The 26,998-nt window shown below is 45.8% G+C and overlaps 1 protein-coding gene across 13 annotated transcripts in view; it reads right to left on the minus strand.

Annotated features, from left to right (window-relative positions):
• KIAA1217 (KIAA1217 ortholog) overlaps positions 1–26,998 on the minus strand; it is a 501,320-nt gene that overhangs the window by 237,942 nt on the left and 236,380 nt on the right. The window contains exons 2-3 of one of the 13 annotated variants that reach the window (XM_064162490.1): positions 11,396–11,533; positions 11,098–11,216 (exon numbers count right to left, since the gene is read on the minus strand). The exons of 11 other annotated variants lie outside the window; for them this stretch is intronic. The gene's annotated coding sequence lies outside the window, so the exon portion shown is untranslated. The remainder of the gene's footprint in view (positions 1–11,097; positions 11,217–11,395; positions 11,534–26,998) is intronic. One more of the 13 variants, XM_064162491.1, reaches the window with a different exon arrangement.

Consider the following 26,998-nt stretch of genomic DNA (forward strand, 5'->3'; position numbering starts at 1 on the left):
GTGCACTGCCACCAGAACTGAAGAGCCTGTCACACTACAGCTCCTCCTCACACCTGCCAGCCTGGCCAACACACCACACTGGATCACCTAAGGCAAGGACTGAGACCAGCCTGCAAACACAGGCATAGAAAATAGGAACATCTGTTCTGTAAGGTACCAGATAAATAGCTCTGTGGAAGGAAAATGTGCCTTATGTAGCGGAAATTTCAATCACTAGAGTTTAATCAAATAAAAAGCAGTATGTGGGTGGGAAGGAATAGTGCAGGGAATTGTTTTTGAGGGAGGTGGAAGAAAGGGAGGGGAGAAGGTCACTTTTAAGTCCATCTGCTCTACATTCAAATTCTATTTCTCCCTCGTGTAAAGCATTTGGGTTTTGATAAGTTCCCTTTTGGATGAATTCTCTCCAACAGAGCTCTGGTAAGAGTTTGGATTCAAAGTGGTCCAACTTTTTAACAGTGCCAGAAGAACAGAGTTAATGTCTGAAACACTGACTGGCTATTGCTGGTTTCATGGATCTCTGCAGGGTCTGGTTGCAAAAGTACAAAGCAGTGTGCTTTAGTGATTAAAGGTATCAAGAGCTGATCTCCATTGCTACAGAGGTGTTATTTCAGCAAGCAGGGCCACTCTAGTTTTGGAGCCAAGCTAGATATGGACAGATCAGGATTGGATGTTAGGAAGAAGTTCCTCAAGAGGGTAGTGAGACACTGGGAGAGGTCACCCAGGGAGATGGTGGAAGCCTCATCCCTGGAGGTCTTTAAGGCCAGGCTGGATGTGGCTCTGAGCAACCTGATCTAGTGTATAGTGTCCCAGCCCAGGGCAAGGGGGTTGGAACTAGATGATCCCTGCAGTCCCATCTAAACCTGACAGTTCTGTGATAAGGTGGCTATTGGAGTTGACAGCTCAGGTACACCATGTCCAACAGCAGCAGGACTTCCATGATCCTCCACCCTGCATCAGTCACCACAGGCTTTCATGCCTCACCTGGGGTAAGGTGGCTTTGCAAACAGAATCTTCTTTTCAGTTAGAAAAGATCTCTAAGATCTTCAAGTCCAAATGTCAACACAACACCACCATTACCATTAAACCATATCACAACACACCACATGCACAGGTTTCTTGAACACCTCCAGGCATGGTGACTCCACCACCTCCCTGGCCAGCCTGTTCCAATCCCTGATCACTCTTGCAGCAAAGAAATTGTAACTCATCTCCAACCTAAACCTCCCAAGCAGAATTTCAGGTCATTTCCCCTCATTCTCTCACCTAATACTAGCAAGAAGAGACCAACCCCCACCTCATTCCAACCTTCTTTCAGAGAGCTGTAGAGAGCAATGAGGTCTCCCCTCAGCCTCCTCTTTTGCAGCCCATTCTCATTACACAGACTATGTTATAGTTAACTGGCTGATATTTAATTACCCTCAATGCTAAGCAATTGCTTCTTATTTCTTTATAGTAAAGCTGATTGAACTTCAGTTTCCAGCAATTAGATTTATTCTCCCTTTGTCAGCCCAACCCACCAGTGCTCAGCTTGGAGAAGAGGAGGCTCTGGGGAGACCCAATAACAACCTTCCAGTAACTGAAGGGGGCTTACAAGAAGAATGGAGTGAGACTGTTTACAAAGGTCTGTGGTGGCAGGACCAGGGGCAATGGCTTCAAACTACAGAATAGCAGATTTAGATTGGATGTTAGGAACAAGTTCTGCACTATGAGGGTGGTGGAACACTGGAACAGGCTGCCCAGGGAGGTGGTTGAGGCCCCATTCCTGCAGCTATTGAAAGTAGAGCTCAACAGGGCCCTGGGCAACCTGATCTAGCTGAGGATGTCCCTGCTGACTGCAGAGACAGTCAGACTGGATGACCTTTGGAGGTCCTCTCCCACCCAGATCATTCTATGATTCTTCTGAATTTAACATAAAGTGGCAGGTGAGTTGACCTCTGAAGACACTGGCTGCTGCACACCAGCATAGAGCCCCCAGGGAAAGAGGTGTGAGGCTGGAGAACTTTACCCAGCTTTGGACTGGGAACCCATGGCCACAGGTACCTCCTCTCAAAAAAGAGAGACAATACTTTGGGTTTGGCAAGGGCAAAATATCCAAGCACCAAGGGAGCTGCAATGACATGACTCTGTCACAGGCTTTTGCACACCAGACAGAGAATCCAGATCTGGGACAAGACAATCATTAGGAGGTTTGAGGAAGAAGGAAATTCTGATTATTCGAGTGCAAAGTTTACTCTTGGACATGGTTTAATGACCATGGTGGTGTTAGGTGGATAACTGGACTCAGTGATCTTAGAGGTCTACTCCAACTGACTCAGTTCTATGATTCTGTGATTCTAAGATTATGGACAGTGGAAAGATTGATGTGGCTGACACAAGACTGGTTTGAGTCTCAGTGTCAGGGCAGCATTAAATGCACCCACGTGGGAGTTTCAGGATGTAAACTGAAACATATACTCACCAGAATTTGGTCTGTATAATTTAATTGAGGCTGAAGAGCAAACTAATTACATTGCTGAGGTGATCCTGCTCTAGCAAGGCAGTTGGACCAGATAATCTTTAGAGGTCCCGTCCAGCCCCTATCATTCTGTGATTCTGTAGTGTCATATCCTAATGTTCCTACAAGGGGAAGCCTGCTCCTTCTGTGCAACACTCTTGGAGAAGAAAGAAAGGGAGCAAAAGTAACAACAATCCATCTCGTCAGGCTCCAAGGTGTGCATGGAATTGCCTGGGGTGAAGGCAAGGAGCAGCAATGTCAGCACAGAAAGGTGTTATAGAAGGTTTAAATTTAGTCAGAGATAGAGCCCCTGTCTTAGAATCATAGAATGGTTTAGGCTGGAAGGGACCTCAAAGCTCATCTAGTTCCAACCCCCCACTATAGGCAGGGACACCTCCCACTAGAACAGGTCAACTCAAGGCCTCATCCAACCTGACCTTGAAAACCTCCTGGGAAGCAGCATCCACAGCCTCCCGAGCAACCTGTTCCAGTGTTTCGCCACCCTTCCTCATGAATAAATACATAGCCCAAGACAATTTAATTACAACTGCTTTGTGTTTCTTCCAGAAACTTCTCAGTAGGATGACTCACAGGTGAGCTCTCCACTGACAGGAAGAAAAGGCATCATGTTTGTTATCTCCCATTTTATTATGGTTGGACTTGATGAGGTCTTTTCTGCCTTGGCAATTCTGTGATTCGCATTACAAGGTGCAAGTCTCCACTGAGACACACAAACCTCTCCCATAACGCAGCACTTGCCTTTAGATGAGCTGAGGCTGGGCAACAGGCAAGCAGAAGTGACCATGACTGCTTTTCTTTGCTCTAATGGAACAGGTTATTAAATCCTAATTGCTAACATAGACTGCTGCTGCACCACACACGCATATTCCAATACTTTGATCTCCAAGACTTGTATCTGTAAAAGTAAAGCTATGTAATTTATTCCATTTTATTCATCATTTTTAACCCACTGCCTTAATTTTGCCTAACTAGCATAACAAGGTCCAGTCATCACAGAATGGTCTGGGTTGGAAGGGACATCCAAAGGTCATCTAGTCCAACCCCCCAGTGTGATAAATTCACACTTCCCCCCCAATTTCCTTTTTCTTTTTAGTTCTACAAGCTAGTACTTCAAGACTGCAGCTGGAATGGTATCTAAATCCTTTTACTAGTTGGAGGAAATCCTTGGTGAATTATTGGAAAGAAGTACCAAAATGTCTTTGAGACATGATGACAATATTACTTATAAACAGTTTTAGAAGGTACTATAAATCCTCTCTCACAGCAGAGAGTAAAGTAGGAATGCCCTTGGAAGAGGGCATTGGCTAAGTGAAAAGTGAGCTTGAGAAGTATTTAGTCTTTTTAGACTGCTCTTGTGCAAGGAATCTTGCTGTAAGAGCCCAAACCAAGAAGAACTGAACCTTGGTAGAAAAGCTCTATCCAGAGCTGTCCTCTGTTCACTATGGGAGTAAACCTAAGAGCCGAAAATAGTCTGCAGAATGGAAGCAAGGACAGAGGGCTGTAAAGGTCTGACATCACCTGAAAACAAATCAAGTCTGAATAGTTTTCTTAGACTGAATATTAGGAAATATTTCTTTACTGCAAGAGCAGTGAGGCATTGGAACAGGCTGCTCATGGAGGTGGTGGAGTCAACCATCCCTGGAGGTATTCAAGAAAACTGTGGATGTGGCATGTTGGGACCTGGTTTAATGGTCACGGTGGTGTTAGGTTGATTGTTGGAGTCAGTGTTCTTAGAGGTCTTTTCTAACCAAAAGGACTCCATGATTCTGAGGAAATGCCAGAAAATACAGGCTGAATCCCACAATTAGGGAGGTAAAATGCTACAGGCGTTATAATTACCAATCACTTTCTTTTCCCAACCATCAAAGAAGGTAATTTGTTTGTTTTCCCCACCCTGCAAGGAAAAAGACTGGGTGGTCCTCTGAATTTAAGAGTCTGAGAAATATTCCTCTTGAGGACAAGGCAATGCTGGGCCTCCTGGGCAGCATGAGGTCCTTTTTCAACACTGCCTTACACTGCCCTTGATGTTAGTTGCAGGCATTAAAACTGTGGCAGTGCTTTGCAAATCCCCACTAAATACCTTTTCTTCATGGCTCCATGCAAACCTCAGGAGGGTTTCCAAGACGTGAATAAAGCCTTAGTTGTTGAAAGGTAACATGTTTTCAGTTCCTCAGCTGCCTTCATCAGCATGGAACTGCCATGCCACAGGTATTCTTTGTTTGGTTAAAGACTAATTCCCCTTCATCTTGCAGGACTTGTCACCAGTTTGTAGGAATATAGCAGCTTTATTCGATATGTGATAAATAACTGTGAATTCTGAGGCTGTTTGCTCATGGAAGGAGTGACATCTCCTTAAAACACAAAACCTCAACCACTTGCAGGCAGCTTAATTCATTCACTTTCCGTGGTTTTTCAAGCCAGGACTCATTGCTACACATTCAGGCTAAAAAAAAATTAATTAGAATCATTTGTATCTTTGGCCCCTTCTTAAAGTACATTTGTAAAGTACTTATTTATATTTGTACTTATAAAGTAACACCTATGCTCAGAGCTCTGACATTTGAAGTCAAACTTGTTTGCCTACTGAAGACCCTAACTCATGGAGTGTTCAAGTGGGGTGACAGAGCTTCCTTTTGCAGTCAAATGAAGCTAGGAGAAAACAGGGCAGAAACCAGGCTGAAAAGCTTTCTGAAAGCTGCAGCTGCAGCCAACAGCTGAAATTTAAAATCAGACATCATTTTCTCTCCTCATCTTGTGGGCTCTGCCACAGTTTTCAATAAGCCACAAATTCAGCCACAGAGGCACTACTGCTTGTAATTTTCTCTTGCCAATGGAGCTAAAATAAGAACCATAAACACTTTCCCCCAACTTCAGAAAGCAGCACATGCCACTTCCCAACAGGACTCTTGACTCACTGCACGTGGATGTGTGGGGCAAGCAGAGGAACCAAATGTGGCCCTGTGAAGTTAGTAATGTGATGCTGAGTGGAGAAGCTGGAACAGGAGGTTATGGAGGCTGAGGGAAGATGAAGCAGGAAGTACAGCTCCACTTCCCAACTCAGTGAGAAAACAGACATGTGACAGTCAGCAGATATGGTTGGACTTCCTCAGGCCGTTCTTGGTAAAGAAACTAAGGCATGACATCTTCTCAGTGATTAAGAAACAATATGAATAAAGATAGGAAAAACCCTGCAGGAGCAAAATCTCCCCAGGGGCTGGAGATTACCAGTGAGGATACACTGATTCAGGAAGCTCTCAGCAGCTGTGAGCTGGAAGAGTAGGAATAAGTGAAGGGGCAGAGCTTGCTGAGAACATCACCATGTTTAGTGAGGACAAGGGCTGATTACAGAGAGGAGACTTCACAAGATTCCCTGACTAGGCAGTAAAACGACAGATGAAACCCCACGTAGAGAAATGTAAAGCAATGCACGTTGACTTTGAACAGAGGATTACTGCTCAAAAAAGAGAGACCGAGGTTATAAACATTTTATGAACATTTCAGCTGGGTGCTCATTAGTGATTAAGCAAAACCAAACAGATGCTGGAAAATGCCAGGAGAAGAATAGTGAACAAGACAGATAATATCCTTGTGCTACCATCCCAAGTCCACTTTGAATATTGCATGCGGTTGTAATTCACTCCAGGCCAGAACAGATACAGCAGAAATAGAAATACTAAGAAGGCAGCAGCATGGATGATCAAAGTTATGGAGCAGTATCTGTATAAGGAACAACTAAATTATGTAAGATTCTCCATTTTGAAAATGGATGACTCAAAAAATGTCTGCTTGAGGTATGATCATTGAATCACAGAACTAACCAGGTTGGAAGAGACCTCCAAGATCATCCAGTCCAACCTAGCACCCAGCCCTGGCCAGTCAACCAGACCATGGCATCAAGTGCCTCATCCAGTGTTTTTTGGAACACCTCCAGGGATGGTGACTCCACCGCCTCCCTGGGCAGCCCATTCCAATGCCAATCACTCTCTCTGGCAACAGCTTCCTCCTAACATCCAGCCTAGACCTGCCCTGGCACAACTTGAGACTGTGTCCCCTTCTTCTGTTGCTGGTTGCCTGGCAGAAGAGGCCAACCCCCACCTGGCTACAACTTCCCTTCAGGTAGTTGTAGACAGCAATGAGGTCTGCCCTGAGCCTCCTCCCCTCATAGGGCTGTGTCCAGGCTTCTCACCAGCTTCGTCTACAGTGAGAAGCTGAATAGGGAGAGGCTGTTCATTGTCTCCCTCGATACAGCCTGCAGGGTCATCAAATGAAACAAGTAGGCTTATGACTAGAAAATACACAGATGTGAATATCGGCTTCAGAGAGCACTGTGGAAGTGCTGCTCACCTGGGAACTTCTTGCTAGGACAGTGCTGGATTAAAAAAAGTTTAAAAACAACACCACAACAAAAAACAACAACCAAAAAAAAACCCAAACAAAACAAGTAAATGGAAAGAAAAATCACTAAGAACTGTTAAGAAAACAACAAAGTCCTTGGTTTCTTTCAAGTGATCTCTTATATTGCTGGGAGGATATTCCTGAATTTCACTACATACTCTCCTCAATCTTGCATTCTTCCCTAGATAACCATCACTATTTGAGACAGGTTGTCAGACTGGACTCTAACCTGACCTGCTGCAACTGCTCCTATACTTGGCAAGGTGCAAGAAGTCCTGTTGCTGGCAGTAACACTTGGCCATATAGGCTGAACTTAAAGAAACAGAAGCACTTGAATTACAGCAACACCACCACATTGACAATCCCAGACCTAATCAAAACACTCTGCTGCGTAGTGAGAATCATATGGAAATCTCCTCCTGGAGTTAAGCTATAGGAGAGCATGGATGACACATAATGTGCTCAGGCTCATCTCTTGTAAAAGTGGCCTCAGACATTTGTCTCACAGCACAGAGGTTTTCTAGTTTGTGCCTGTTGCCCCTTGTCCTGTTGCTAGGAATCGCTGGAAAGAGTCTGGCCCCATCTTCTTGCCCTCATCCTTCAGATATTGATCAGCATTAAGAAGATCTCTCAGTTTGCTCTTCTCCAGGCTAAACACTTCCAGGTGTCCTAGCCTCTCCTCAACATCTTTGTGGCTCTCCATTGCACTCTCTCCAGTAGTTCCCTGTCTCTCTTCAAATGCACAAAATTCTTCAGGTGTGGCCACACCAGGACAGGCTAGAGGTGGAGGGGAACCTTCCTCAGTCTGCTGGCCACACTCTTCTTAATGCACCCCAGGAGACCAATCGGCCTTCTTGGCCATGAGGACATCTTGCTGGCTCATGGTGAACTTGTCCACCAGCACTCCTGTGTCCTTCTCTACAGAGCTGCCTTCCAGCAGGCCACCCCTCACCTGTACTGGTGCAGAGGGTTACTCCTCCCCAGATGTAGGACCTATACTTGCCCTTGTTGAACTTCCTGAGGTTCCCCTCTGCCCATCTCTCCAGCCTGTCCAGGTCTCACTGAAAGGCAGCACAAGGACTGCTCAGTGTCATTGTGATGGTTTGGGTGTTCCTAGCTAGCTTCAAACTAGCACAGTGGTACTGGGATCATTTGCAATGTGATCATTTAGAAACATGAAATCTGAGTATCCACCCAGACTACCATACATAGCCTCTCCATGAAGACATCAGATGTTATGTCCTTGGAGTTCCTGCAGCTCTTTGGAAGCTCGCCTTTACTATTTCCTTACCATGTCAAGATGTCTAACCATCTCCTTGCTTTCCTGTTCCAAGAAAGCAGGAGGGTTGGTTGGTTTTGGGTTTTGTGTGAGGAGATTTTTCAAGGGCACAGGGTAATACACCTTTTATGGAGCAGCTCTGCACAGCAAGAAAGTTTTTACTAGCAATTTCTCAAGGAATGTTATGACTGGCTGACTTGAAGGAGGCCTATCCAGAATCTCATTACATTTTCCAAGTAGTTCAGAAAGCAGCTCTTACTGAATGATCAAACCTGCATGGAGGCACTGGCAGTCTCAGAGCTGAGATGATGTAGGACTGCAGGAACATCTCACCCTTGCAAGGAGTGTTACACACCTGGGGCTACTGCAGTAACAGGTTGCTGCTGGGATACACTGGAGGAGACTCACCATTTTGTTTGCATGATTAAATGCAGTTTTTCAAAGTGGTGCACAGATGACAAGATAGGCAGTGATGTATCTCACTAGGAGCTCTTGACCCAGAAAATCTGAAGTGGTTTGAAAAAAACCAAAACCCCAAGCCCAGCACAAAAGCTTTGTGGGTGTGGAGCACACGCAGTTCACAACACCTTACATAAGCAACCTTTGCATACTGCTGTTGGGACAGAGCAGCCACATCATAGGATCACAAGATGTCAGGGGTTGGAAAGAATCTTCATAGATCATCAAGCCAAATCCCTCTGCCTCAGCAGGGCCACACAATCTAGCTCAAGTTGTACAGGAACATGTCTGGACTGGGATGGAAAGTCTCCAGAGGAGACTGGGCAACCTCCCTGGGCAGCCTGTGCCAGTGCTCTGTGACCCTTACAGCAAAGAAGTTCTTCCTCATGTTGAGGTGGAACTTCCTGTGCTGTAGTTTGCATCCATTACCCCTTATCCTATCCTGTGACACAACTGAGAAGAGTTTGTCTCCTCCAGCCCTCAGATATTTATAACCATTGATTAGATCCCTTCTAAGTCTTCTCTTCACCAGACCAAAAAGCCCTAAGTCACTCAGCCTCTCCTCACAGGGCAGTGCTCCAACCACTTAATCATCTTCATAGCCCTCCCCTGGACTCTCTCCAGCAAATTCCTGTCCCCTCTGAACTGGGAAGCCCAAAACTGAACAAAATATTTCAGGTGAGGTCTTGCCAGCGCAGAGTAGAAGGGGAGGAGAACCTCCCTCCTCGGTCTGCTAGCCACACTCCCCTTAATGCACCTCATTGACCTTCCTGGCCACAAGGGCACATTGCTGCCCAATGGATAGCTTCTTGTCCACCAGCACTCCCAGGTCCTCCTCAAATCATTCCTCTGTTGGAATGTGGACCTGCAAAGGCAGCTGCAGGCTGGCAGAAACACTGTTCCAGAGCTGGTTTATGCCCATATGCAATATTGATGCTGCAGAGGACAGAGAATCAGAGTGCTCTTCTCCAGCAGATGGGACTTCTCCAGACAACACCAGAACTCCCAGAGCTTCCTTCTTCTGAAGGGAAGCCAACTTGCCACACCTCACCTAGTTTCAACCATCAAAACTACGAGCAAGTAGTGAAGCTATTCACCCAGGAACCTGCTGAAGTATCCTTGTCTCACTCATTCTAGACACTTGTTTCAGAGCAGGGTGAATTAGACTCCTGAGACATCTCCCCACGAGCACAAAGCAGCATACACATTAGACTAAACATCCAACACACACAGGGCCAGCGTTACAGGAGGTCACTCATACACAGGCACAGCAGACCACTGGCTCTTCAGTGGCATGGTGGTGGTCTCTTGAAAACATCTGCATGTGTGGCTTGCTTCACAAGGCTCTGAGCAACCTGATCTAGTGGTGGACATCCCTGCTTGCAGGAGGGTTGGACTAGATGACCTTTGAAAGGCCCTTCCAACCCAAACCATTCTCTGATTCAACAATAAGATTAATGTCCTATTTGGAAGAACATGTACTACACATCAGAATATCTTCTACTCCTCTTGTTAACATTTCCACAGTGTTTTAGACAGTGGGTGAATGCATTTCCCTCAAGAGCCAATCACATCAAATATCCTAAATTTCAGACTGACATTCCACACCCTCTGCAGGAAGACTTTCTATTTCTCTTTACACCCAACACATTTTGTCATAGCGTTTTGCTGCCAGACAGTTTCTTCAACACCTCTCTCTTGAATGGAAACAACCCAACCCAGAGCACACTGCAAGGAGACAAAATGCCATTCTGCAGCACTGAGGTCTTTCCCCCTCGCTACGTTTCTGTTCTCAGTCCCATACCAGATGGAGTTGTTGCACAACGCCAGGCTTTGCAAACCGAAGCGTGAAGCCTGCTCTTAAACTTCTGTCCGTAACACGCTGTGAGTGGTTGCTGTGGCTGTGCCAGAAGAGCTGCAAACAGCACTTCCTTCCACACTTTGACCCCAACCCGTGCAGACACATCGCAGCATCCACACCAGGCTCTGCTGAGCAGTGCGAGGCGCTCAGGTCTGTGCAGCACATGGCACCGACACTCTGTCCTCTCACACAAGCACACCCTGCAGCTGCCTGCTTAGCTGTTTCTTCTCTCATCTCTTGGCTTGTCATTTATAACATATCTTATTTTGCCTCATGTAATTGTAGAAGCATAGAATGCAGCAGGTTGGAAGGGACCCTAGAAGGTCATCCTGTCCAACCCCCTCTGCAGTGAGCAGGGAGCCCTCTAACTAAACCAGGTTGATTGGGGCCCTATCTAGTTTGATGCTGAGTATCTCCAGGGATGAGGCCTCAACTATGTCTCTGGGCAACCTGTTTCAGTATTTCACCACCCTCACTGTGAAGAACTTCCTCCTAATATCCTACCTAAACTTACCCGGCTCCAATTTAAAACCATTGCCCCTTATCCCACTGCTACAAGTCCTTCTAAACTGTCTCCCCTCAGCCTACCTGTAGGTCCCCTTCAGATATTGCAATGGGGCTAATAAGGTCAACCCCCAGAGCCTTCTCTTGTCCAGGCTGAACAACTCAAGACTCTCCCAGATTGTCTTTGCAGTCCTCCCCTCCCCCTGGAAAAAGAATGAAGCAAAGCTACGGCAGAATGTAGACATGAAGACACAAAAAGGCTCAGATTTCAAAGCTGGTGGTAGCTGGACTGGGGAGAGGCAGAGAGCTAGGCTGGAGGCTAAAACCAGCAGAAGGCTGTTCAGCATCAGCCGAAGTACCTACAGAGAAAGCCAGCACCCACCTCCTGCAGGCGTTCAAGCTCCTGTCCCTTAAAGCACCACCGCCCAGCAGAAGGGAACTGCTTCCTGTCCTGCTACTTTGTCTGAAGGCTTGTCCAAGCTTTTCACTTGGTGATCATCAGGCAGCTATGCTCAATGTCCTGCCAATGAAATACATGCTAGTTTTGCAAAACTAAACAGTTTCCTACCACGGAAAGTCCCAAAGCACTCAGAAAATAAGTCGATCTCCACCCATTGTCTGTTTCAAAACTCCTTTTGCAGCTTCAAATTACCGGCTCCTAATGAAGCACAGGGAAATCAGATGAGCAGAGAAAGACTTTGCCAGCAGAGATATTAGCAACATGCAAACCACAAAAAGGTTCTTATTAAAAAACAAAAAGTCCAAGTGCTGGGTCCTGTGCTTGGGTCACATTGCCCTGCGGTGTTCCAGGCTCAGGGCAGAGTGGCTGGAAAGCAGAGAAAGCCATGGGATGCTCATCAACATCCAGCTGGCCACACTGATCCCAGCATGGATCAGCAATAATGTGGCTGGTCGGACCAGGGAAGTGATTTTCCCCCTGTACTTGTCACTTGGCCACACCTTGAGTACTGGACTCAGTTTTGGGGCACTCACACCAAGAAGGGCATTGAGGTGCTGGAGTGGGTCCGGAGAACAGATCTGGTGAGGAGCAGGTGAGGGAACTGGGGTTGTTTAAGCAGGAGAAGGGAGACCTCATTGCTCTCTACAAGTCCATGAAAGCAGGTAGGAGAAAAGTGAGTGTTGATCTCTTCTCCCTAATAACTAGGGATAGCACAAGAGGAAATGTCTCCAAGTTGCACCAGGGGAGGTTTAGGTTGGAGATTAGAAGAAACTTCTTCCCTGAAAGGGTTCTCAACGACAGGAACAGGTTCCCTACGGAGGTGGTTGAATCCGCATCCCTGGAGGTGTTTCAAGCAGGCAGAGATGTGATGCTGAGGCCCCAGCCTTGGCAGAGCTAGAGGATGGTTGGCTTGGCTGATCCTAAGGGCCTTTTCCAAGTGAAACGCCTCTGTGATAGAAAGTTTCAGTGCCCCCCATCCTCTGCGGAACAAAGCGGGGCCCGAAGCAGGCGCTGGGAGCCGTGCCCGGGCGGGGGCCGCAGCCGGAGCTCTGCTGCCCTCTGCTGGGCAGCCCCGGCCGCCGCAGCGCCCTGCGGGGTCACAGCCAGGCAGCGGCTGTGGTGCGGCGAGAGGCATCTAACAGAGGGCGGAGAGACAAAGGCGAAGGGCTGGCAGAGCCCAGCTCAGTGTCAGGCCGGCTCTACCCTGGCTTAGCTGCTCGGCAGGAGCTGTGCAGCTCCTGAAGTTATCGAATCGCAGAACCACGGAGTCGTTCTTGTTGGAAAAGACCTTGAAGGTCATCAAGCCAAACCATTCTCTTAACTCTGCCAAATCTGGTACCAGTGCTCCTCAGCACTACATCTTTGCCTCTGTTCAGCAACCCCAGCGATGGGAATTCAACCACCTCCATAGGGAGCCCGTTCCAGTGGCTGAGAACCTTTTCAGGAAAGAAGTTTCTTCTCATCTCCCATCTAAATCTCGCTTGGTGCAATTTGGAGACATGTCCTTTCATCCCATCACTTGTTACGAGGGAGGTGAGACCAACACCCACCTCGCTGCGAGGCTGAAATTATTCCAGGGACACACAGGACAAGGGCCAGCTGTCAGCTCTTTAGCTAGCAGAAAGGGTAAGAGAGCCAAAGGAGATGCTGACTACGGACATCCTGCTCCTAGAGAGGTCTCTCTGGCTACATTTGTAAGACATCTCTGCAATGACAGAGGATATATAATCAAATTAAATACAGACAGACAAACAAAGCAGAAACACTCCCAGCCAGTTTACATCTGGATCCAAAACAAAGTTGCTCTCATAAACCTGAGTCTCCCACTGAAAACATGTTGAGAGAAATTATTTCTTTGATGTAGTTACTTCTTGTACCAAAGGCTTGGACCTGCTCTGAAGGGTCAACAAGCTCAGGTTCCTTCAGATCAGGAAAAAAGTCTCTTGATACTTAAATCTGAGGGTTGCAAAGCCTCATCTAACCTCAGCTACTACTTTCATCTACTGGAACAAAAATCAACCACACAGGACGATGTGCAGCACTGTGTAAATCAGAGACATGGTAGGGCTAACAGACAGGGAGCCAGCACAGCTCTGCTGAGCTTACACAAGCTGTCCTTGCTGATCTACAGCATCTGATGGCCAGCTGGCTCCTGCTACACCCTTCTCCTTCCAGGTAACTCTGAGCAAAGTGCAGTGCACAAACCCAAGCCTGAAGTCACATCAAAGCAGATTGCCAAGATAAGATCCTCATCTGAGGGAAAAATCCAAACCATTTATCAGGCCTGGATAAGAAAAGTTAAAGTTATTCTTAGACTCTGTGTTTGGAAAACCCCAAACTGTAACCTTCTTGAACACAAAGAAGTAGAAGTTCTCTACAAGACTGGCATGAAACAACTTAAGATCTCAAGTGCTTCTGTCAGACCTCATTTGTCTCCAGGGTAAAGCCTCAGAATGTTGGCTCCCACCACAGCCCTAAAACTGGCTGGACCACAAGAGAATCTGCTGCAAAGCTGTAAAGTAAGACTGATTAACCACTTAAACTCTACTTAAGATCCCAAAATAAGTCTTAAGTGGAAGATGGTGCATTTTACTCTGTAAAAACTCATGCTGCTTGCTTATGTAGGGCAGCTTTGTACAGTTTTGTGTGCTGATGATGCCTGCAGGCACCCAGACTTGGCACTTGGCACACTGACTGCAATGCCATCAAAGCCAGCTGCTAACTTCTGAAGGAAAATTCAACTTTTATAATTGCTCTCCAGTTACTGAGGTTGATGTCTGGTTGAAGATAAAAAGAAAACACAGCATAAAAAGCCTTACACCAAATACAAGCTGGAAGAATTTTGAACTGCTCCTATAAAATACCAGCACAGGGGGCATGCTGCATTCTTTAACTTTACTGCACTTTCTTCACACAGATAGGGGTGGATTTAACCCCACGAGCATGTGGGGGTTGCCCATGGAAAGAAAAACACCCAAGGAACTAAAAAAAAACCCAACAAAACAGAAATAAAGGAAAAAAACCAAGGGAAAGGGAAAGGAGGAGAGGGGAAATTGGGGGCATGATCAGGTAGTGAGGTGGATTGGGAACTCGTTGAAGGGAAGAAGTCAGAGAGTTGTGGTCAATGGGACGGAGCCTCGTTGGAGGCCTGTAGTGAGTATGGTCCCACAGGGGTTGGTACTGGGACCAGTTCTGTTCAATACATTCATCAGTGACCTGGATGAGGGCACAGAGGGCACTGCCAGCAAGTTTGCTGATGGCACCAAACTGGGTAGAGTGGCTACCACACCATGAGGCTGTGCTGTCTTAAAACGTACTTAAGTTTTAATCCACTTTTAAACTCTGCTGAGCTAATCTCTCTCAGTCTGCCACTGGCTTGATTTACCAACAGAATCACAGAATGTTAGAGGCTGGAAGGGACCTTGAAAGCTCATCCAGTGCCAGAGCCCTGGAGCAGGCTGCCCAGAGAGGTTGTGGCTCCTTCTCTGGAACCTTTCAAACTCCACCTGGATGCATTCCTATGTGAGCTACCCTGGGTGATCCTGCTTGGACTCGATGGTCTCTGGAGGTGCCTTCAAACCTCAAAGGTTCTGTGATTCTGTGATATAATAAATGATACTTTAAAATTGCAGGAATCTTATCTCAGTTCAATGTTAAACTTTCATTTTAAAGCAGAAATAACCTTTTAAAATGGATGCATGAATGAAACAAGCATTAACAGTTTCATGTTTTGGCACACAGAGATCTTTCAGAAATCCAAAGCAGGTGATACTGTCTGTGGAAGATTAAAGTGAAAACATGTCCCACCTGGCCAAGGTCCAAAGCAGAAGGGACAAGACACTGACAACCAGAACATATCTCTTCTCAAGGAGACGGTGTGTGAGGCTAGCACACCTGGGTACACGAGCAGCTTCACAAGCAAACTAACTTCACACTTGTAACAACATTTCTGACTTGGAAGGGGTTGCAGAGAATGCCTTGATAAGTTTTCCTGTGGAAGATCACAGAACCACAGAACCATAGAATAGTCTGGGTTGGAAGGGACCCCCAAAGGTCACCCAGTCCAACTCTCTCAGCAGTAAGCAGGGGCATCCTCAACTAGATCAAGTTGCCCAGATGCCTCTTCAATCTCCAGCAGCTGCTTTCTAACCCTCTTTTTTTCTTTTTATTATTACTTCAAAAACTATTATCTTTTTAGCTCTGCTAGATGAAAGTGTAAGAAAGTCCCTCGTTTGCTTACTGAACTGCAGTTCCTAAGACTGGCAAAAGGAGAACGAATGTGAATATTCAATGTTTAAGACTTTTGGGGGAGCAAAGCCTCTTTGGCATCTGTTTAACAGCTCCCACAAGGAACCTGTAAGCAGCAGTGGATTCCCAGCCACCGAGATGAGGACAAAGTTCCTACTAACAGCAGGCAGGAAGGCACAGACCATGCCAGCCTTGGCTGAGACCCTGGGCTTTGCCTCAACTTCACCCAAGCTGCCTCCTCCCTGAGCCAGCCCCTTAGGGATGCACGGGGGACAAGGGGACTGCAGGGCTCTCATTCTGCTTCAGCACACACACTGCTGTAAGAGGAGCACCTTTATCATGTAATGGATTCAGCTCACCTCCACACCTCCATGTGCAGTGCCTTCTGCTTCCAGCTTGGCAGCACACACCTCTGGAGGAAGCACACAACTAAGTGTTCCTTGAACACCTCTCCACTTTCAATTAAGCTGGAAGAGAGGCATCTAAACAAACACTCTCCTTCTAATATGCTCACCTAGGATATCTAGCTTTGCCTTGAGGGAGGGTTGGATTGCCCTGCTATTGACATTTAAACAGAGCCCTTGATTCTAAATTGTTGTTAGAAGTACCCTAAAGCAACATGAAACATCTGAAAAGAACATAATAGATGCAGGGATGGGCAAAATTATCTCTCTCTCTCTTAATCCAAACTCCTGGATAATGAAATACCCTGCTGATGTCTCTCAAGAGTTACTTCATGGGTTTAGGCTGATGCTTTGTCATACAAGCAGTAGCTGATCTGCTTTTTTTTCTAACATCCCACCCTTTCTATATCACTGAATCAGTATCTGATGAGTTCAAAGCTAAACACAACGCCCCCAGTTCCCCCACCCCTTAAGAAAGCAAGCAAAACTCACTATGTTTGCAATACACATTCCTAGGTAATAACAAGATGCATAAAGTCAAAACTTCACAGATTTAAAACAAACAAACACAACAACTTACTGAACTATTTGCCTCCTCCAGTAGTGTTCTGCACCAGCTATTAACAACAAGAAGGGAATTTCCTCCTGCTCAGACTATTCTTGAAACAGACTGCAGCAAATCTTCCTTTCCAACCTCAGCCTTCAACAGCAAAAGGAAGCAACTCTCAATCTACAGGCAGGAACAACCTCGTGAACTGAAACAAAAAAAAGGCTTAAACAAAAAAACCCCAAACCAAACTAGCAACCTCCTTCCCAGAATTTTGGCTATAAGTCTACTAAAGGTCAATACATCCATTTAAGAAAGAAGACCTGTATGAGCTGCTTTAAAAGACTTCCCACTGGAGAAACCTAAATGACAGCATAACGTACACTTGCCTTGTCTTTCAAGTCCGGAAAGATCTTTGTTAGGATCACTTAGAGCAAGGAAATAAGTTTTCACTCACTCTGCCTGTGTATTTTCATAAGCCAAGCTTGTAAATAAACCAGTGACACTTTGCAGAGGGCAAGAGTGGGCAGATTGCCTTTGCTATGGACATCAAGTGGAAATGTCTGTATCACATAGCCTGGAGAGATCTAGGAATTCACCCCACACAGCAGGGCCAACAGAAAACAGAACAAAAAGGCTCAGGTGGTAACAGCCTCCTGACAGCTTCACTCCAAGCAGCATCATTAATAGGCAAGGAAAAGGCAAAATATTTACCAAGTGGTTGTATAAATGTGCACTGCTTATCATGGAACAACTTGGTTTCAAGGATGTCAATTAAATGGAAGACAAATCAACAGCTAACAAATGTGGTAGACCCTGAGATCAACACTGTCTACAGCAGTGATGGAAGGTGGGCATTAGCCCACTTGTCAGTTTGCTGAGTAACTGGGAAAACAGAGCTCCTTCATTTGGGGTTGTGGATTTGTTTTAAAGTTACAACATTCTCTGTCTCTTTGTTTCCTCAGCTTGGACAAGACCCTCTCCTCTAAGGCTGAGGAAGGAGATGTTGCATAACAGCTCCTGAGGCTGCCTCTTAGAGATCCCTCTGTATCATTAAGAGAGACTGGTGCCGCATGCCCAGCTAAAGCAGGCTCAGCATCACTTACAATCACTAGAAAGCTGGAAGGCCAGAATCGTCCCTGTGCAGCCCACGCCTCTGTCCTCAGAGCTGATATCAAAGCTTGAAAGCTGTGCTGTGCTAGGAGCACTTTCAGCCTTGGCACAACCTTCCCAGGGCTCCCACACGGAGGCTGTGTTGACAAATAGCGTCCCCCACATGATTTTTGGTAGCATTAGGTGAGTAATCCCAGGCATCCTCAGTATGTCATGCCACTGCTAGATTCACCAGTCCCTTACTCTTATCTTTTTCAGCCTTGGTATATACCAGAGAAACAGAGATGTAGCCTTTAAATATTTCTATGTGAGACAGATGAATCATAACAGTACAACAGAACCATAGCATCAACCAGGTTGGAAGAGACCTCCAAGCTCATCCAGTCCAACCTAGCACTCAGACCTGTCCAATCAACCAGACCACGGCACTAAGTGCCTCATCCAGTCTTCTTTCTTGAACACCTCCAGGGACAACGACTCCACCACCTCCCTGGGCAGCCCATTCCAATGCCAATCACTCTTTCTGTGAATCATCACCTTCCATTAAGACCACAAAGACCAAGAGACACACAAAGCCCTTCCTGAGGACATACCTTCCCCTATCCCAAATCACAGAACCACAGAATGCATCAGGTTAAAAAGGATTTTTGAAGGTCACCTTATCCACTATAGCCTGCAGTGAGCAGGGACATCTCCAACTAGATCAGGCTGCTGAAGGCCCCATCAAGTGTGGTCTTGAATGTCTCCAGTAGCAGGGCCTCCACCATGTCTCTGGACAGCCTGTTCCACAATTTCACTACCCTTATTGTCAACAACTTCCCCCTGCTGTCCAAAGATCAATTCAGGACAATTCAATCCACCATCAGGAAGACCACAATGTTCTGGACTTCTCTATGGAGCTTTTATTTGCTGTAGGAACAGCCCAGGCTGCTCATTTAGGTGTTGGAAGTTAGCTGGCCAAAAGCCATCTCTGAAAACAACAGACTGAACCAGGATTCATGCCTGCCTCGAAGCCTCAGTGTGACAAAATGGCTTTTCACAATAAAGAAATGCAAATTATGGGCAGATGCTGCAGTAGTGCAGAAGAATGATCAGAAACTGAAAACAGAGCCCTGGGAAAACAAAGCGTGCAGGAAATCCAGAAAGAGCAGCGTCGAGGTCAGCGTGACAAAAGAAGGGAGCTGAAACTGAAAGATACTCTCTATTGGGAAAACTATGAAGGAATACAAGGGAAATATTTCCAACAAGTTACCTGGCAAAGAAATGCTCCATCAGGGAGCAAGGAAATGAAGCTGAGCGTGCATCTGGGAGAAATGGACAGAGAGGTCTGATGGCTTGTGGCTGCCTACCATCTGCTCAGCAGTGAGTGCTCCTACCATACAGGCAGGAGGTATGAAAACATCAGCACCAGGCTGAAATCCTGCCCTGGGAAAGCAAGTGGCAGCACTGTCATTAACGCTGGCAATGCTTGTGCCTCCCAAAAGGGCAGTAAAATTTGTTACAGAGCTGTTCAGGTGACGGTGACTTTTAGTTCACAGCAGAACAAGGAGTGCCATCTCACAACAATTACGTTTCCATAAGCCAGGGTCCTCCAAGTACCAGACTAAATGCTGGCAGACACTTACCCAGCACTGGCTCCCAAAGTAGAGTCCCAAGCTCCACAGGGCTTGGTGCAGGTTACTCAGGGCTTTGCAAACCTGAAACCTCATTTTAGCATCACTGGGAGGGTAGAGAGAGTGCTGCTAGCCTGCCAACACCCACAGCCCTTCCCTCTCCTTGGAAGAGAGGCAGGACTCAGTAAAGGGCTGCATCCACAGTTTGCATGAGGCTGTGATTTGACAGTGAAGCTGAGGGACTTGTTTTAGCACCAGCCTTGGTAGAGCTGGATGATGGCTGGCCTTGATCTGAGCCATGACCCTCAGCACCACATCTCTGCCTCTTTGAAACACTTCTAGGGATGGGGTTTCAACCATCTCCCTGGGGAGCCTCTTCTGGTGGTTGAGAATCCTCAGGTTGTTCTCTTGGATTTAAGGCAATTAAAACACACCATGGGTGGAGGCTGTCAGCTATCACCATCCCTCTGCCCGGGCTGGATGCTTTGGCATTGCAAGAGGCAAGCAGCAGATCTGATCCAGAAGGCATGGACATTACTCAGAGGTAGAGACTCAGTATAACAAAGACTTCTGAAGGCCAGAGAGAGTGCTCACTCTGGTCTCCTCGAAAGGAGGTTTCTGGGATTACAACCTTTTTAGAGGCATTTGAATTAAACTCTTGCTCTGATCTGGCTGCATCCTCAAAATGGCCAAGGACAAAATAAAGCTACTATTACACAACACAAGAGATGCACAGCACTTGGAGCCCCTCTGACAAAGTCAGGAAGTAACAAACTTGTAATTTCAGGGCCCACTAGGACAGAATAAAGAGAATCCCACAAGCGAGTTCAAGAGCAAGCCCAAAGCAAAACCTGCTTTAGACTGGTGACAGCTGAAGGAGGACAAAATGTAAGAGAGACAGGAGGCTGAGAAGCTGACTCGTTAAAATCCAATTAAACAAAAATTCATTACAGTGGGGAAAAGAGCATCCTTCTAAAGGCACACAACTCCTAGGAAGATACTTCTGTAACATTATTACTGCTCTGCTGTGACACCTTGTTAAAAAGGAGGAAAACACGGATCTGTAGAAGGAGGAATCTCAGTAGTAAATGCACAGCCCAAACATACAGGTTACAGACACAGAAGTGGTTACTGAAACCCCCAGAAAATGCACAGACATCACAGGAATTGGAATAGCATGGCAGAATGGATACCAAAATGGATCTCTGAAAGACAGTGACAAGAGATGTGACCTCTGAAAACATAACAGAAGGAGTGCAGGGAGTGGGGGGTATTGATGTACAGGACTGCAACATCCTGAGATTGAGGAGTGGAGATGAGGCTGAATGTCTAATTGTAATTAAAATCAATACTGTAACTCCAGGTGTACCAGGTCTGAGATGGATTAGAATGAGGACTTCCAATTTATCTTCTGAGAAATTTCTCTCTCAAGAGAGGGCACACAGTGCAACAGAGAAAAAGTACAGAGTCCCTAAAATAGAGAGCTAGTCTGAAACCAGTAAGGGGTGGTGAAGGAGGGAAGACAGCCAGGTGAAGCCACCTGATTGATAGCTATCTGCACACCTTGAAGGAGGCACTCACAGCTAGGGTGAGTTTTCACAGAATCACAGAATGCATCAGCTTGGAAAGGTCCCTGCAGTCAGCAGGAACACCTCCAGCTAGATCAGGTTGCTCAGGGCCCCATCAAGTTTGACCTTGAATGTCTCCAGGATGCCTCAAACATGCCACAAACCCAGACTATCCTACCTACCCAGCTGCAAAAGCCAGTCTGGGTTGGTTTATTACTATCAGATGAAAGTTTTCAGTGCTGTTACACCCATACTAAGAGTGTTGTGAATATTTAGTACTTGGAGCCTCGTGTGCAGCAAAATACAGATTGAAAATGCAGGGCTCCAACGATGCTCTTCTCTTCTGCTTTTTTTTTTTTACTACAAAACTGATAAAAGAAAAAAAAACCCACCATCCTTAAATACATCAGATTTTGGATCACATCTCAGAGAAAGCAACTCAAGTCTTCAAGGCAGCACTGGCAAGAAGTGAAGGAAGAAGCAGCCACAAACACCTAAAAATAGAAAGTCCAGTAGGAAGTTCCCCTCACAGAGATTTAATCTGCTATTGTACTCAGATCCTGGCACTAGAAGTTAAAACCTACAAGAAGCTATCATCTTTAATACATCATCTCCTTCCTACTGTTCTTTAAAGCAAAGAAGCTGATTAAACATCCTGCCACACTCTGGTAACCTTAACAGCGCCTTTCTTCATTCCGCACTGCAAAAGGTCAGGCACATGTTAAATTGCTCTTCTTTGTGTGAATTTACTCTCAGCACAGGACTAAGTCAACAAGGGTTATACTTCTGGGCTTTCCAACAAACCAAGCACTAAAAAGTGGCATTCCAACCTTTCTTGCTCTTGTAAAGAGTCTGGATGCTACATTTGCTTAGTGAAGCTCTAGATTAAGTAGCATGGTCTGGCTTAGTGGGCTGAGTATCCCTTAAAGCACTGAAAACAGGCAAACTCCATACTTCTCATCTTGCAAAGCAGGAAAGGCTCTTAAAAGGTTATGGCTTTGTAGTTCCTTAAAATGTTAACATCCAGAAGTTGCAAGACTCTTAAGGAGAAGAATCCAGCAATCTAAATGTGAAAACATCAGACATCCAGCACACAACAGCATGCATATTCTCTCAGAACTGCCCCTACTCCATAATACACCTCTGCACACAGCTGAACTACTCACTGCAAGAAGATAATTTATAGCCAGCTGCCAAAATCCTATTTACCAATAACCATTAAAAAAAAAGAATCATAGAATTGTTTGGGTTGGAAAATGATCATCAGGTCCAACCATCAACCCAACACCACCCTGGCCATTGAACCATGTCCCAGAGTGCCACATCCACACATTTCTTAAACACCTCCAGAGACAGTGACTCCACCACCTCCCTGGGCAGCCTGTTCCAAACCTATCTGGTTTTAATTTGAGGGGAAATACAAAACCTTTAACCTCTCCCTTCTTCCTCTTTAGCCTTTAAAGCAATGAGAGGTGCATGCTTTGGTGCACAGTCAAGTTGTCCCCTTGGTGTGTGTGACAGTCTGAAAAGGACAGGCAATTTTTTACACAGTTAATAGGGCACAGAGAGCTCCTGATGACAGAGGAAGCACAGACCCCATTCTCACAGGATGAAAGGGATATTGCAATTTGAACACTCCCACATACTGACCTGGCATTTGCATCTGCTAACCTTCAAGTAGAATAATACAATGTTAATATTCTATATATAGGATTTCCTTTCTTTAATATACAAAGAAAACAATTCTGTGTTGTGAATCAATTGGCCAAGATACTGCTGGAGAATCAAATCCCTCACTGCTTCTCAAAAAGATGCAGAGAGCTCCATCCATGCTGCCTCACTGTGTTTGATGCTGGCCAATGCACACATCCACTGACCAGAGAAACCAGGCAGATGTGCACCAAGCACAAGGAGGCTTGATGTAGCCACCTGAGTGTGAGAATACAGGGGGTCTGCAATAGACCACCAAAAGGCAAACACCTTCCCAGAGGTGCTGTGTAAGAAGGGAGCAAACCATGCAGCCATAGCTGCTGGGGAGGCAAGGAGCCACCAGTGCAAGAAGGATGGACCTAGCCCATGCACCTTGCTCCCACCCAGCATTGCTGTGTTTTGCTTCAGCATGGAAGGGAAATGATTTTAATTATAATTTATTTATTCTGGGTTCCCAACACATAAGCCATAGTTTACTGAACTTTAAACTGGCTTTAGGTGGCAATGTCACTGCAGGAAGACATCCTTCCTTCCTTCAGTTGCTTGCTTCTACAAACTTCTGCACAGCCACACACTGAACTGTGGAGGAGTCATGGAACTGACCTTGCTGTAACTAATCTTGTAAAAAAACTCCAAAATTATCTCTTTTTATTATTTTTCTGGGTTGGTGGTTTCACTGCAAAACATAACTCACACTGAGATGCTGTTAGAAAGGAGGAAATGATTAATTGGAAGCTGGGTTAGACACTAAAGTCATAAACTGGTAAGATATTACTCTACACACTTTATTGAAGAGCTAACCATAGTTTTTCCCACCAACTCCAGTGGCTTTTTAAGCTTTTAAGTTAATTTAAATTTTCTTTGATATTGCACCTGTTGGGGACACTTAGCTGTGCTGAATGTAAGGCACAGAAGATAATTACCTTGCTCAGCTTGACAGAGGTAGTCTGTAGATACACTGGTCTCACTACAACCAGACTTGTCTAATCTCAAAAGCAAAGTGGTCCTGGATGTGCTCAAATCTGAGTCAGAACCCTTACTCCCCACAAAAATGCAACTACTTCTGGTGCACCATATAGCAGCAACCCTGTTTTCCAGAAGAAGAATGAAGAGCAAGTTCTCCCCATGAAACTGAAGAGAGATTTACCCCACAAAAGCAAGCATCACTACCCAAACCGGAACCAAGGCAGGCCGTCGGCGCTCAAGTTTTATGGGAACATCCACAGTGAAGGGTCAGGGATTCAATCTGATGTCCAAGCAAAATGCCAGTTATAGTTTTTGCAATGCCACCAGACTGACACAGCAGTTTTGCTGAGAAACTATTAATTTAATGTTATGGAAGCAAAATACTCAAGCTCGGAGTTTTCATTATACTTGAAGCCTTTGACCCTGGTTTATCCTGGAGTTCAAGCCCTGATAATCTATGTGCTTGAAGCTCATCTTAGTGGATAATGGAAAAAATTCTGCTCCATTTCCTTTGGGGCTTCATGCTCATTAGTCACAGCATACCAATTAAAAGCTTTGTTGGAAAACCAGAGGAATGTGACACAGCACATGTAGAGACCAGGAAGCCTCATTCAGTTCTACCATGGCTGAATGGCTCTGTATGGAGAGCCAAGCATTGCATTAGCAGGTCGTGTGCATCAGCACGCAAGAAAAACAAAAGACCTGCAAGAATTTTGAAGTCAGCACTCTCCCCAGATTTTTCTTTGGAGGGTTACAGTATGGTGCACAGCGTCCACCTTCCTTCTCCCCAAAGCTAATGCAAAACATGTTGAAAGTGCTGCTCTCTTGCATGGTTACTCTGGCAGTGTTCTTGTAGGAAACCACTGCACATCACCGACCAGATTCTTTTTTGCTAACTATCAAAGGTGAAGCTGGGGTTAGCGCCCTGGCAAGCTACTTCTGAGCTAGAATAACAACCATTTTCCAAAGGGATTATTGCCCTTGTGAGCCACTGTCAACTATCTGTAACAACACTGCTCAATTAAGGGAAGAATAAGACTCAGCGTCTGCGCTTTGATCATGCAGTTAATAACCGATGCTGCCTCAATCAAAACAAAAGCAGCGTTTAATGTGCAGATTCATTTTTGTCTTACCACTCTGTGTTACATCAGTGGGTACAAAACTCAAAAACATAATGGTCAGCTGGAGCTGCAAACCCAAAGAATTTAATTACATGGTGTTAACCCTTAATTCTAGTCCAGCATTTCACCTGCGGCGAACAAAGCTGCTCCCAGGAAGTTTTAGGGTTAACAGCTCCCATCGACAGCAGCTCTGAACCCAGCAGAGGCAATAGCTCTGCCTTTCAACTTAGATTTCCATTTCTCCACTTCATATGCAGTTAAAGGGGGATGTTTAGCATATTTCTTATATTACAGACAGAATACTGTGTAAAATATTCTGCGGTTGACAGGGATGATCACATTATGAAAACTGAAGCATGAGTGATGCATTGCAGAGGAGAAGACATTTGGGGAGGATTAGAAGGTCTTATAGCCACTTGGAAGGACTTTTGGAGAGGCATCTGGGATGCACCAGAGCAAAGTCCTTGGCAAGAACAGAAAACTTCTTTGCCTGCACCATGCCTGCATCAGCTCATGCCCTGTTGAAGCCCATGCTATCACTGAGCCCACTGCTTGCCCCACTCCCACCCACCCCTGTGGCTGCTCAGACCACTGGCTCAAGGAACTTGCCTAGTGAAAAACTAATCAATTAATTAAAGCCAAAAAGAAATTATTGGGTGAGCAGATCTAGTTGGGCTAACTACTAACATTAAGTTAGTGTCTGGACAGTAACAGTCCCCCCATAACCAGCTCCAGCAGTGACATATCTGCACTGGGATCCCATTTGCTTACACAGCTATGGAAGCTCTCATGCTCCAGTGGGCACTACGACTTCCCTACGTGGGGTATGGCCAAAAGCTCAGTGGATTTTGTTCCTTCTCCAACACAGTGGGAATGTTGCTTTTCCTCTGCCCTTTTTCTCTCCAGCACAGCCTTCACCCTCAGCAATGGTTATCCACCTAGTGAGGCCATGAACCAAGGTGGTGGCCACCACCTCAGCAGCTCTGCAGGCCCTGGTCTGCTCCAGGGATCTGGGCTCTTGCAGGGGTCAAGGACAAGTCCGGCCTCATCTCACCCTAGAATGTGCCAGGAGGGGAGAAGTAATCTTGTGCTTCCTAACCTAGGCATCACTGAGAATTGTTGGCTATGGCCTTGGTCCCACCAAGCATAGGAAGAAGCCAAATTTGTCTCTTAGGATCTCCCTCTTAGAAAAATCTTAACTCGCTCTCCTCTCTTTCTGCCTCCAAGTAATTGTGGGTGAATTTGAGAGCATCTCAACTAAATAATTTGCTCATACTGCAAGAAGAAAATGTTTACTCCTATTTTATGAATCCCCACTACCAGGAGCAGTGGCACTGTGGTGCCTCACCGAAGGAGAGGCTCAGCTGGGTCCAGGGGACTCCTTGGGGCTGGACTGAAACCACATCAACCACCACAGACCACAGCCCCACCATGCTTCTGGCTCTGCCCACCTTGGCTTTGTTCCACACAATGAGCAACAGGGAGGATCTCATGACAGCTTGTGAAGAGGATGGCACCTCCTTCCTCTCCTGGTGTCAGAGCAATGGTGCAAAGCAAAGCCAAGGACAGTTCAGAGGGAAGCTCAAAGTAAAATAAATTAACAGGATGGGTCCTTGTCTTGCCCTGGACCCTCCAAGTGCGGTTCTCTTCACATGGAGAGCCTGAAGAAAAGCAGCTCAGTGGTTCATTTAGTGAAGGTAGAGAGACAACATGAAAAATTAAATGACCAATAGCTAACTTCTTTCTATGTATTCCCATTTTTTCCCCTGCCAGTTTTCACAAAGCTTTTATTACAAATCCTCATCCTCCTAAGGAGATGCGAGAAGGAGACAGGGTGGGAACCCTCAAAAATATTCTCTGGGAAGAAGTCCTTGAGCTCAGCACATCCCTGTCCCCAGGGAAAGCCAAAATAGATTCTGAACTCTTCATTTCTCTTGGATTTTGAGCACGTAAGTTACAGGGCTATATTATTTCCACATTTTGTATTTTGGATCTCTAACGTCAAAATTCTCTTTGCTTTTGCTGAAATCAGAGGTTTAAATCCCCTTTTACGATCCCAGGAGCTACAACACCAAGAAAACCAAATGCAGAGAAAAGACATGAGAGGGATTTTTTTTTTGGTCATGACCAAGAATGGCCTACTTAAAACAAAACATTTGTGTGTTCACAGTCATATTAAAATAAAATAAGAAGGAAGGAATAATAATACTTTTAAAAATCCTTGTCCAAAGATCT

This window comes from Pogoniulus pusillus, chromosome 23 (genome assembly GCF_015220805.1).
Source record: "Pogoniulus pusillus isolate bPogPus1 chromosome 23, bPogPus1.pri, whole genome shotgun sequence".
NCBI lineage: Eukaryota > Metazoa > Chordata > Aves > Piciformes > Lybiidae > Pogoniulus > Pogoniulus pusillus.